General features: G+C 33.9%; 1 long non-coding RNA gene across 1 annotated transcript; it reads right to left on the bottom strand.

Annotated features, from left to right (window-relative positions):
• Window positions 1-3684: 3684 nt before the first annotated feature.
• On the bottom strand, window positions 3685-13300 carry LOC146742724 (uncharacterized). Its single transcript, XR_014929849.1, has 3 exons — window positions 13240-13300; window positions 13011-13103; window positions 3685-5646 (listed from the first exon to the last, which is right to left on the bottom strand). It is a non-coding gene; the product is annotated as an uncharacterized LOC146742724 (long non-coding RNA).
• Window positions 13301-13976: the final 676 nt, after the last annotated feature.

The raw sequence follows: 13976 nt of genomic DNA, 5'->3' as shown, positions 1-13976 counted from the left end.
CTGAGTCTTGCCGTTTTATGGATTGTGACATGTATTAATGTAACTAGTAATGATATATTCCGTAGACCGTAGCATCACCCCCGTTGTGTAAAAAATAATAGCATATTAATAAAGCATATTAATTCTGTACTACACATTGGTGTGATTTCTACTTTTTATTTGTATTGCATGTACGGCTTGCCAGACAATTCTGATATATGTACCCATCACAGTATTACACACAATATGGCCAAACGCCAAAAGATAGCGATATTTAATAATGAGTAGAATATAGACGATGGCATTATCAATCTCCTACTGGAACGTTCAGGGCTTGAGTAATAAAGTAGGTGACAATGATTTTATTAACAAAATTACTGAACATGACATTATTGGGCTTGGGGAAAACCTGGCTGGATAACAGTACAAAAGATGAACTTCAAATTCCAGGATACTATACATAATCAAACATAAGACAATCTCAGCTGGGAATCTCAGTTGTAATCAAACACGAACTAAAATAAAAAAGAATAAAAATCATAAACATGATTGAAAAAGATATAATATAGTTTAAACTAGAGAAAAGATTCTTCAATAGTGATATCTATATCTGTTTTCTTTATAATCCTCCTAGTATTGATAACATATGGTAAACAAAATTTATTTCTTTGATAATCTTGAAAAAAACGATTACACATTCTAAATTGGGTGATGATATAATTCAAGGACACTTTTAACAGTATAACTAGAATTTTGCCAGATTACATAGAAAATGATACCTCTAGATTTTTACCTTTGCCAGATTCTTAAACATAGATGATAATCATAACCAACGTCATATTTCAGAGTTCACGATTTTACCTTTTATTCAGATCATTGCCAAATTTCTTGTCTTCTCAAACTACCAGAAGATTCGCCATAGGATAATGACACAAACAAAGAACAATTATACTGTCTACCAAAAACATAGAAATGGAATTTATTATCCACCTTCACATATCAAGATACATAGCCTTAGACAGGGTACAACAAAAATTAAATTATTTCTATAGTGCAAATATGAAAAAGAATAATGTTGGGATTAATGAAGCAGTTAAAGCCTTTAACTCAATAATAGATACTTCAGCAACACCAATATTAAACAAATGTAAACAACGTTCAAGAAACGAGGGAAAAAATGGTTTGATAAAGAATGTCAAATAATAAAAAATGATTAATAAAAACAGCTAAGTTGCTGAGCAGGTTTCCATATGATAACAAGCTTCGTGTTACAGTGAAAGAAAATTAAAAAAAAGAGGAACAACGTTTTTGTATTAAACAAATTATCAAATCTCAAAAACAACAACCCGAATGAATTTTGGAAAATAATAAATGCTATGACAGAATCAAAGAAAGATAGCAATAACCCAATATCGATTGGAAAATGGTTACAATATTACGAAATTTTAAATGAAAATACCACTCCGAATAGAACAACATACATACTAAATTAACAAATCTAGAACAAAATATCTCACTTGACCTCAATATAAATAAAAACATAACAGAAAAAGAATCCAAACAATCAATAAACTGTTTTAAATCTAAAATATCTGCTGGTTGATAGTATATGTCCCGAATTATTAAAATATGGCTAAGATTATTTAACTAAGTCACTAACAAAATTATTCAATTTAATACTAGATACAGGTATAATTTCAAACATATGGAATACCAGCATCATAACACATCTATGTAAGAAAGGTGACAGTCATGATCGAAATAACTACAGGGGAATTTCAGTATCAAGACTTACACAATACTTAGAGAACAACAAAATATCAACAATAATCAAGCAGAATTCAGAAAAAATCATCGCAAAACAGACTAAATATTTGTACTTAAACAATAATTGAAAAATATCTTAAAAAGAATAACAAATTCTATTGTTGTTTTGTAGATTTTAAAAGCGCCTTTAATAATGTATGGAGAAATGGGTTATTTCATAAACTTTTAAAGGCTGGTATAAATAGTAGACTATATTTAGTTATAAAAAAAACATGTATCTCCACGCAACCATTAAATCAGGGCACAAAATCACTTGTATGTTTGAAATTTAAAAAAAGAGTAAAATGGATCTGTGTGATGAGTCCAACGCTTTTCAATCTTTTCATACATGATTTAAGTACATCAATGAATTCCAGTCATGAACAACTCAATCCAGCCATATTGAATGGTAAAAATGTATCATCCTTATTTTATGCAGATGATTTAGTTCTTATGTCTCAAACAGCACCCAGTTTTCACAATTTGATAAACATTTTTCCAAATGGAACCTGAAAATAAATTTATATAAAACAAAAATTGTTATTTTTATGGAATAATTCATTAAAAATACCTGAATACTTCTATTACAGAAATACAATTATTAGCTGTGTGACATGTTGTACTTACCTCGGGGTAAGAATCTCATCATCTGGACATGTTGTAGAAGAAAAGAAAACATTATCAGAGAAAGCATGCAAAGCTATGTTTATACTGAACAAAACATTGGATGGAAACACTGACATCAAACTCTTCTTGAAATTAATTCATTCAAACATTAAACCCATCTTACTCTATAGTGCAAATGTCTGGGGATCAGAGATTTTGGATTTTGAAAAATGGGAGAAATGCCCAATTGAAAAAACATACTTTTTTTAAGAGAACACTTCGTTTAAATAGATATACAAGCAACGCGGCAAGTAGGGGCGAAATAAGCGAATTGTCACTATTAATAGAAATTAAAGTAATGCTTGAAATTGAAAAGGGCAGGCACACACGACTTAAACACCACTAAATGAAAGAAAGTGCAAACAATACAACATGAATGTGATTGAGAATGAATTCCACCTTTTCATGATTTCTCATGATTTGTCAACAATATGGGACTTGCGCCAGCAACTTTTGTCTGAATTAAATTGTCTATCACAATGATTCAAACAAAACCAATACATTGATCAGATTGCTCAGTATAGATGAATGTGAAATTATTATTATTATTATTACGCCATGCAGGCAATCAAAACAAATTTATTTGCGCTAAAGTACTTTCAAGGTCTTCACTTTCTTATGGCATAAACACGGTTTTCACACTCGCTTACTAAAAGTAAAATATGTTTGGGTGGCAATCACCGTAGCTGTCGCTGCGGTAAGTAGTCTCACGCCTCTTGGTTATTATTAAATTTTGGTTCCCGGGCGCCTCTAATAAATAAGCTATATTATCGATGGGCTGAATCAATGATATATCACCCAAAAATGGATGATTGGGCAAAATCGTTTCTTTTTTGATCTCCCGTGATTTTGGATTTCCGGGCGCCTGTCATATATAGGCATTCACGCTGAATTTTGGATCCATGGTCGCCTCTAATAAATAACCTGTCTAAGCGCTGGGCTGAATCATTCATATCACAAAATAAACATGGTTGGTCGTGATATTGCATTACATTGCGTTTTTCTACCTCAAGTTTGTTTCAAAGACTGCAGTCGCGCAAAGATAACCAGAACGTTGAAAAATTCGTCGTAAAATTCACGTGCAATATTTGTTTTAAGTCACGTGAATTACGTTTTCGAAGTCCCTCAAATTTGTTTTTGACCTTTGCCACCTATTCCCTAAAGAGTGAATTACAGCACTAATATAATATTTGCTCCCCGGGAATCTGTAATCAAACGGTGTCACTACCGGTATCCAATTTTCGAACTGCATTTATTTTCGCTGTAACTTTACATTTACAAAACATTTATTAATGTCCTCAAAGAAAGTTTTCCAATTTTTCAATATTTTTAACAAAAGAATTACATAGATAGTTAAAAAATATACAACAGATTTCACTAGCATGAGTTTTATATGGGCCCGAAAACTGGCAAAGACGGTAAATGTTGCATTATTGCTGCTATGTTTATGTATCCCTCACCAGAGTGAAATACATCACGAATGTTTGTTCCCCTGGAGTCTGTAATAAAATTGAATTCAAGTTTTTTATTAAAATCCATAAAGGTTTGTGTAGTTTTGGGCATCACAGGTCTTGTCAATATCGATTGCTGTTGGTTTGTAAACTATTAGCAATGCTACTTATTTCATTCATTTCCACCAGATACCACATTCAACAACAGTCGGCATTAGTTTTCAACTTGAGATCGTTTGAGTAGGAAATTGCGACTGACACTGTGTCTTAACTTTCAGCATGTTATTAAAAACAAAACTTTAAATCTCATGTATGGAGATAACTGAAGCTTGTAGTTTTCTTCCTGTACAGACTGTATATTTTATAGATAGGGATAGGCAGAGGACTTTGAAAAATAAACAATTTAAGAAAAATACTTTTGAAAAAAATGTAAACCACAGTAAAATTGTATAAAATCAAACTGATAAAGGTGAAAGCTCTATGTGGAATAACACACTATATAAACTATTGTAGCAATATAGGTTGAGCACACTTGAGTCAGGATACAAGACATGAAGTCTTATGACTGTTAAAGAATAAGTTATGTGTAATCGTACTTTAATAGTCTTCCAGGTTATTATTAATGTACACACAATTTTTTTAAGTTCTACTTGTACGTGAAAAAATCAAATACATTATTGTAAAATGCTCATACGTATAAATAAACTCTTCCAACGTAATAAAGACATTCCCTTCATCTTTATAAACATTTATAATTTCCAATAGCAGTTCAATTAAACACCCCACCAACGTAGGTCGATAGATCAGTTTGAATTATAAATATTTATAAAGATGGAGTGAATGCCGTTGTTGAGCTGAGAGTACACTAATCATGGAAATGCTTTTGACGGATATGATGTCACGTTACAATGAAACTGTTCAGAGTCGCATGTATTTGTTCAATCACTAATCAAATTGTGATGACTCAATGATAACTGGTTTTCCGGATGACTTGATGCTTAATTGTTTGATAACATAGCGTAAAAATCTGCAAACATTCGTTGAACTGTTTAAACTTTTTACCCTTCTTTGATCATATCTGCAGATCAAGTACTAGTATGCACTGAACGATTTTTTACACGACATGGCAGCTTTACTTACTCAGATGTCATGGGAGGAAGTATAGCCAAAGACAACGGAGGACAGTCAATGTTACTAGCTGTCGATTGGTATCCTAGTGGTGAGTAACTCTGTGCCGAGTCATATGACGACGATTCTATTGTCGTTGATTTTTCAGTCATATCGGGCTGCTGTCCAAATGAAGGCATTGGTTGCCCCGGCAACTGTTCTAATGACGGCATTGGTTGCCAGGGTTTAACGACATAAATCACCGTTGTTTGTACATCCGTTTTTGGTTCAACATCTTCAGTGTCATCATGTGGTGTTGTTGTTGTTGTTGTTGTTGTTGTTGTTGTTATCGAGCCTTTTTCACACACGCATTTATTTATTAAAAATACACTTACACACACAATATTAAGACATCCCATAGCACTAAGAAAGGCAAAGAAAATTCCCCTTGCTGTAATGGAATCCCACAAAATGATGATGGGGGCAGTCAAATGAACACTCGTAACAAATGTAATAATGATTATGATTATATATCCTATATAACAATCACATCTACAACAATGACACTTTCTAACCAAATAATCATCTCCTATCCATCTAGGCTTTTCAGTCTCCATCACATAAGTAACTATGAAATCTACAAAAGAAACAGAAAATATAGCATCTATTTACTACAATTTATCAATATATAATAATTAGCAATAAAGGTTACCACTCAAACAATAAAATCACATCATAAAAAAGAAGCTGACGAGTACTATGTGTGTTTCAAACAAAAATGGCCACCCAAAGGTGTCTGGGAAATCATTATATTGAACTACATATATATTCACATATGCACACATAACCAAATTTGATATTGGTATTTGTAATAGCGAGAGTTTGTCTCAGTCAAACAAAGGTCAAAGGTAACAATATCATGGAAACAAATAAATACCAAAGGTCACATCATTTGTATTAGTCAGGTAGAATTTATCATCATACAATTTATCGAAAGCTATTTCAAAACTTTATATGATCATCTTGACATTTTCATGCATATTTTTTTTTAAATATAAATAAGACGTCATTACGAACTGAAATATAAACCAACTTATCTCAATGATTGTCAAACAAATGTCAAGTTCATCAATGTCACCACTCTTAATTGAATGTGCATTTGCATTTCTTTAACTTTAAATCACCAATGTCGTTATTCAGCACGCCTACGAGTTTCATGTGAGTACACAATGTGCAACAAAGGGATTTTCTTCATCTTTATAAATACTTATAAATTTCACCGAAATTTAAACTGAAACGAGAGGTTTATATTGTCGAATTGAATAACATTAGAACGTTTTCAAATCTTTATTTTCGTATATTGCTACATGATACGGTACACTGTGTTATCAGAGTGTTAAATCAGTTTGCATTTTTACAACAACACAAAAGAACCGCCATGCCATAATATAAACTATTCTGTCTTTCCACCAAACATAACTTTACCAAAATGTATTTTTCTAGATTTTTTCTGATATGCACACTTTTTATGTGTTTCAATAATACGGTGATATACACGTCAAAAGGAAATATGAATAGATTATGAACATATTGGGGCGAAATTCCAAAATGTGGAGCATGGAATTTTATTTATTCGTCAGCTCGTACGAAAGTGATAACATGGGAGACATGATTCCCAAAGTGAGGGTTCAAAGGGTAAATACTGGTCGTCTAACAGCTAGGCGCAACTAACAGATCTTTAACATCTGTTGTATAAGACTTTTTTTTATTCAACGAATAAATTTATATAGACAAGTACAAAAACAGCCAATGCTGTTCTGAATAGGGCACTTTTGTCATTGATTCTGTCAAGACATTTTCCTAAATTGAACACTTTTTTTAATTTTACAAATGAATAGTCTGAATGAGGATACTTTTCTGTCTTGTCTACAATCATATATAAATTGTTTTGCAATGATTATAATGTAATTCAAAATATCCTGAAGATTAGAGGATTCAGTAATGATAATATTATTTGTCAACTGTAAATGCATGTTACTAGTTTTGTTCCCCCATTCATCTGAGTCTGCCCAAAACAATGTTACACAGGTGCAATCACAGAATATATAAAAAACAGTTTCACTGTGCACATTGCAAAAACTGCACTTATCACTATCTTTAATTTTCCATTTGTGTAACCAATGTTTGGTAGCAAGAAAATTGTGCTAAATTTTATACTGGATTACCTTCGTGTATGAATCTATTGCTACTACATGTGGAAGCTGAAATATTTTATCCCAGTTAATATGTAGTAGCAATAGATTCATACACGAAGGTAATCCAGTATAAAATTTAGCACAATTGTCTTGCTACCACCAGAATTAGGATATCTTTGTTTCAGAAGTTTCCAGTAAAGTTTATTTGAATGCATAGATGTTATTTGAATACTTTGTCGATCATTAGCCTGCATAATTCTTTTTTGGTTTTGCTATATTGATCAATGCAACCCAAAGCCACAAATTATTAAATTCAACTCCTCTTTGTACCCATATTTCTAAAGGAACTAAAACACCATTAATGTCAAACAGATCTTTAAAATACACCATATTCCAGCTTGCATCATGTTTCTGTTGAAAATTGGCTTATTATTAATAAGTACATTTCTATTGTTCCATATAAAGCAAGACTCGCTACCGGAATTTGCTTTTGACTAGGAAAATAATATTTTTGTATAAAAAAAAGGTAGGTCCATATAATATTTAACATCATAATTACATAATAAAAATAGTTGTGAACCACCATATTTATGCGTATAATTGTGGAGATATGAACAATCCTGGTAAGACACTAAGTGTCGTTTCAACCACATGATTTGTGATGATGCAATCATAGTTGGCAAGTGCGGAGCTCTTAAACCACCCCGTCAAGATTCAGATTTAATATATATATACGCAACTTTTCGTTTTTTGTAATCCCAAATGAAACGGTAAATAATGCTTTTCATTTGTTTGACATTGTTGTTTGGGACATGTAATAAATTGGCGACAAACAATATAAATATAGAGACAATATAAGATTTGGCAATTTTATTCTTCCTAGAAGCGTGAGGTTTCTTGATCTCCAAATATTAAAACAAACGGCAGCTTCTACGATTCTTTTTTGAAAATTCAATTCATTTGATCGTACGAGATATATATATTCCTAGTATCTTGATAGGCGTTTCAGGCCATTTAATATCCAATGGTTTGTCTTACCTGTAACGAAGTGACCCACTCCGCATAGCTTCGGTTTTGTCATTATTAATTTTAAGACCAGACATTTTCCCAAAGCATTTTTACGGAAATTGACGAATTGGCCTAATTTAGATCATGCAAGAGGGCAGTGGTATCATCCGCATATTGCGCCAATTTGATTACATCATTGTGAATATGAATACCTTTAATGTCATTGTTATTTCTAATTGCAATCGCCATAAGTTCGACTGCGATCAAAAATAGGTAATACGATAATGGATCTCATTACCTAGTGCCTCTATTGATATTAAAATAACCAGAGTTAACCTCAATGTTCATAATGCAACTAGAAATGTTTTTATATATACATCTGACCCAGTGAAAGAAGGATGGACCAAAATTAAATTTCTCGAGCGCCAGATTTAAAAACAAACAAACGATTAATCGAATCAAACGCCTTCTGGAAATCTTTGCATAAAAGAACGCTGCGAATGTTATTACATTTGGTGTGGTCTAAAACGTCCACAATAGTACGAATCGTTTCCCCTGAACGTAGACAGTCTGGTTCTCATGAATAATGTGAGGTAGAACCTTGGGTATCCGTTTTGCCAGAGCCTTCGATCCTATTTTATAATCAACAGAGCGAATTAGGGCGCCAATTGTGCAGCTTTATGCGATCTTTTCCCTTCTTGCCAATCAGAGTTATTATAGCTTGCTTCTGAGAATTACCAAGTTCTTCTTTTTCGTGAGCTTCATTCAAACTGTCAACTACAAACTCTACAAACCAAGACCAAAACTATAAGTAAAATTCAACAGTAATACCATCATTGCCAGGAGAGGTTCCAGTTGGCAGTTCTTTAAGTGCACAAAAACACTCCTAAAAGGACAGTTTGCCGTCGCATAGATCGCGGTCCGATTTTATAATTAGACATAAAGTTATTCGGACATGCAGGAATCTCGTGCTTTGTAAAGGTCATAATACATTTTGGCTTCATTAAGAATTTATCAGTTTAATTCGCTTTCTCTCATGAGTTTAGCCATTTCTTTGGAATATTTTTGACTGAATTGTATAATTTTGTCTTTCATAATTTCCCATTTTATCCGTGATATCCCAGAATTTGTTTCGCCAACCATTGTTCCCGCTCCAAGGCGTTAATATACTCTTCTTCATTTAATAGAGAAGAGTTCATTTTCCAGTACCCCACCCCTTTTACAGTGATCCAAACTTTTAATTGCATGGGTGATGGTCAGATTTAATTGCAGCAAGAATATCAGATGTCCCAACCAAATCTTGGAGCTCCTCAGAAGAAATCCAATAATCTAAACAACTGTGAACAATCGGACTTCCACCTCTCCAGCTATACCTCCTAACAAATGAATGTTTAACTCTCCAGACGTCTTGCAACTCAAAATAATTGATAATGACTTTTAATTTAGCGCATGCTCTATCTTTAGTCCCCCCATCGTTGTTATCCCCCCCCCCCTTTTGTCAATACGGCTTGTTTAATCCATTAGCATCCTCGTACATGTTGGTTTACTGTGCATAGCATTATAATTTCATAGGGAAATAATTGACAGGAATGAGTAATGACTAAATATGTGATGCAAACGAGTGGTCACTTTCTCGCTATGTTGTCCCCCATTGGGTGGGGCAGTTTTCAACTAGCTGCAAAGTCAATTTCCGGCTTAATTAGTTATATTATAACTTTAAATTGTGTCAAAGATGCTCTGAGTTACTTGCAAGTTATCCTAACAATTTAGTAATTCGATAATATCATACTAGGTCGTGAACCCTGGATTTACAGTAAATAAATTCGGTACTGCTGTAGGCAATGTATATCCTAAATTGGAAATACAATCTTCAAATTGATCTCAGCTAATCAAGTTATAATGAACATTGATTATCTAGGAATAAATGCACAAAACGTACCTGAATGGTAATGTCACAATAGGCAGATTAAAACAAATAAGACATGCGGGGAAAATATAAGACTCGGAACTGACGTTTCCCAAAAGTAACAACAATACCACTGATTTAGCTGACGGTCAACGAGAAAGAAGCGGAGATGATTTTATGCCCCTCCCGAGGGCAACACAGTTGATTGTTTCCCCGTCACCAAGACACACAGTTATTCAATGATCGATCGGGAAAGGACGCCGCTTTTATAACTCGGCATTGAAAAGAATCAGACCGTGACGGCAACACATCTCCTATTACATGTCTAGGTAATTTAACGACTGTTACCATGACAACTAAAAAGCGTCATGCCTAAACTTGTAAACAATGTATTGATATTCAACTAAACGTTCAAAATGTCGTTTACGGGGTCATTTGGTGGCCGTACGAGTGATTATTACCACCTTATACTAAAATATGTTTGGATATTTAGAGTAGTAAATAATTTCCACTTCTGGTCCGGTTAGACTTGAAATACACCACGAATATTCACTTTTGAGATATAATTTTTGATATGTGTTAGTTCTTGGATATTTCAGCTTCGCCGTCCTGCACTTTGTTTAGTAATTCGATAGTTTTGCGATATTGACATGGGAAATGCCTTGGCTAAATTATTTGCTGAGGGATGACCGCTTAGGTATGTGCTCTGTAACTTGCAGCACATGAACCTAAAAGGGTTCGATAATCAAACAAAAATGATGTTGTACTAAAGTACAAAAATTACGTTCAAGGTCTTTACTTTTTCATAGAATAAAAACGATTTGCTACCTTGCTTACTGTGAAACCCTCAAATCAACTGATTTCCATTCTCCTCAAAAGTCAGCAATGGTTAAGTCTTGTATTTTATGCTAAGACTCGAAACAGTCGTTTATGCTTCACGTGTTTATTTGCCTTCAATTATATTTCGGTAGCTGTCACTGTCATCTTCTGAGTCTTGCCGTTTTATGGATTGTGACATGTGTTAATGTAACTAGTAATATATTCCGTAGGATTACCCCCGTTGTGTGAAAAAAATCACTATTAGCTTAATAAAGCATATTAATTCTGTACTACACATTGGTGGGATTTTTACTTGTTATTTATATTGCATGTACGGCTTGCCAGACAATATCGATTGGGTTACAATCATTTTAGCTATCGCCGAGGTAAATACTAATAGTCTTTCACCCCCTTGGTTATTATCACCGAATTTCTGTCGCCGGAATGATTCACATCCCAAATTTTGGTTCCACGGTTGACTCTAAATAAAAATAGTCTATTTAACCGCTCGAAAGATTGGGTGAAAATCGGTTGTGTTTTTTGCCTCGAACTTTTCTCGCTCCGAAATACAAGGGTGATAGACTGTATTTTTAAGGACGACTTTAATTTTGTTTCGATTTCGTTGTATGCCTTGAAACACAGCAATGTTGTTATTTTGGTGAATCTAAAACATGCTCTGTTCCAATAAAGGATTTTAATATGCCAATCGAACAATTTTAAAAGTTCCTTACTGGAACATCTCCTGTATAATTATTCTCTACTCTCCAAAATTAGACAATGGCAGTAGCCCAAAATTGACTTCCTGTTCTGCACGTCTTTGATTGTATCAATAATGATCAAGTTGACGTATGTAAAGACACTTTCGAACTTGGCAATATTCACTCTCAGACCACTAAGCAAATAGATGGAAATATCAGTTACATCACTCATGAAGACTGATGATTCTAATCCTGGCCGGGATAGCTGCATTTAGTGTTCATTTCAATGCAATTGCGATTCTCAATTTCTATGTGTAAAATCATATCGCTGGTGTGGAAGGCGACAGATTGCTTTGGTTCTGTGGCTCTGACGTTTTCTTAGTCGCATTTTGTATATACCAGTCAGACACTGATAAGTAAGTATGCCGGAGAACACAGTATACAAGGACTGGAAACGTCCAAGTACACAGTGTAGTCAAGGCAAAAGATACTATGGACCTATGATCGAGTTGATAATATTGCTAACCGTCAGTTTTAAATCTCTTTTTTGTTATTGACACAAAACTCTCAATTCTCAACTGTGATGACAAAGCCCTACTCACTGCGAGAGATAATCACTTACAGCGAAAGCCACTCACTCATCGCGAAGCTACTAGTGACAGAATATAAGTGTATCTAAATACCATGACAGACAGAAGCTATTGGTGCTTTTATGGAAATATGTGCTATCAAAGAAAACCCATCACCACAATATATGAAAAAGGTTTACTTCAACTTAAAGTTTACTTTGATATTAAATAGAACTATTAACGAGTTGGGTTCAAATGTCACTTTGGTGTCTTGGAGGGCTTGAAGGCATACGTCTGAAATATGCGGCGAATTTAAGAGCCAGCATGCTAACCTTTGCCCATACAAATCTATCAATAATGTTTATTACAATCGTTTAACAAAACAAGAATCAATCCATGACACAAAGCACTCCATTTACATAACAAAGAGCGCATTGAATAGGTTTATACACATCCTGAACTACACTACAAAAGATCCCAAACTTCACGAAACACACTGTACACCTTTTTTCATATATAAGTCACAAATGTATATGTTATGCCTTGACTTGAATCTGGTGTCTGGCAATGAAGCATTTTCATTGCTGATAAAGATACGTAATCAGCAAACTGACAGACAAAGATCATGACGGAGAGAAATGCATGAAACACGATATATACGATTAAAACATAGACAATTAAAAACAGTAGCTAACGCCGAGATTTGGGAAATGCCAACAGTCCAACAAGTGTAAACTCATCGAACGTCAGAGGTGTAAAATATAAACTACAATATAACATATTATAGATTCTGTAAATTGTCTTACATTATTTGAAGTTGTTTCTGACAGCAACACGGGTAGATGTGCTCAGTAGTTTAACAATAATTTCCCAGTCAACACAGCTTGGTGCGGCCTTAACTAATAAATAAAAAAACATGTTACATGGTCGTTATGGTAAAGGGGGTACTAAACCTATTAAAATACAATATAGCAATCTAAATTACAGACATATATACAAGCGTATAAACATGAAACACAAAATAAGAGCTCACACCTCGCAAATGTAAGCAGACGCTCTTCCCGTTACACCACAACACACTGCACCAACAAAGATGGCTTGAAATAGCGTGCTGTGAATGCGGCCTTACAATGACTGGGTGAACATGCGCAGTGCGAATCGGTGACGACACAGACATTATCTTTAATATCACGATGTAGATTTAAAAAAAATTATTCCAAATAAACAAAGACATCCTTTTATTGGAACGTGAATATTTCACGTAGAAATACTATCATGTACAAACATTCTTGAATTACAAAATGTCATGAGTTGCAATATCATATATTCTGATTGCTCTTGCAAACAAATTTAAATTATCAGTATGGCCCTAACTATCAAAGGTATCCTGTCTTTTAGCATCTATCCTGAGCATGACATATTCATTTCCGTTTCCCAGAATTACTCGAGTTCCAGAGCTTTGTGCGTTTTTTTTTTTTTTTTTTTTTTTTTGTATGCATGTTTTGTTTCTGTGTCGAGGTTCGAAAGTGAAGTTTTCCCAAAGGACTACGCGTTGTAAAATTATTAACGAAACTTGTGATGGGGTAATGAGTGGATTTTGCAGTGCAGGTAATATTTGGAAACAGTAGTATTTGGGGCGATTGTTTTACAGTTCATTACTAACACCCTTTCCCTGCAAACGTAAACAGATTAAAATGTTGCTGTGCTACAAGTAGAATTGATCCCTGGAGATATACCCTTCCTTTTTTCCGCCTCCCACTCACGTATGGCTA

This window comes from Saccoglossus kowalevskii, chromosome 6, assembly GCF_978046115.1.
Source record: "Saccoglossus kowalevskii chromosome 6, keSacKowa6.1, whole genome shotgun sequence".
Lineage (NCBI taxonomy): Eukaryota > Metazoa > Hemichordata > Enteropneusta > Harrimaniidae > Saccoglossus > Saccoglossus kowalevskii.
This window is presented reverse-complemented; position numbering and strand designations above follow the sequence as displayed.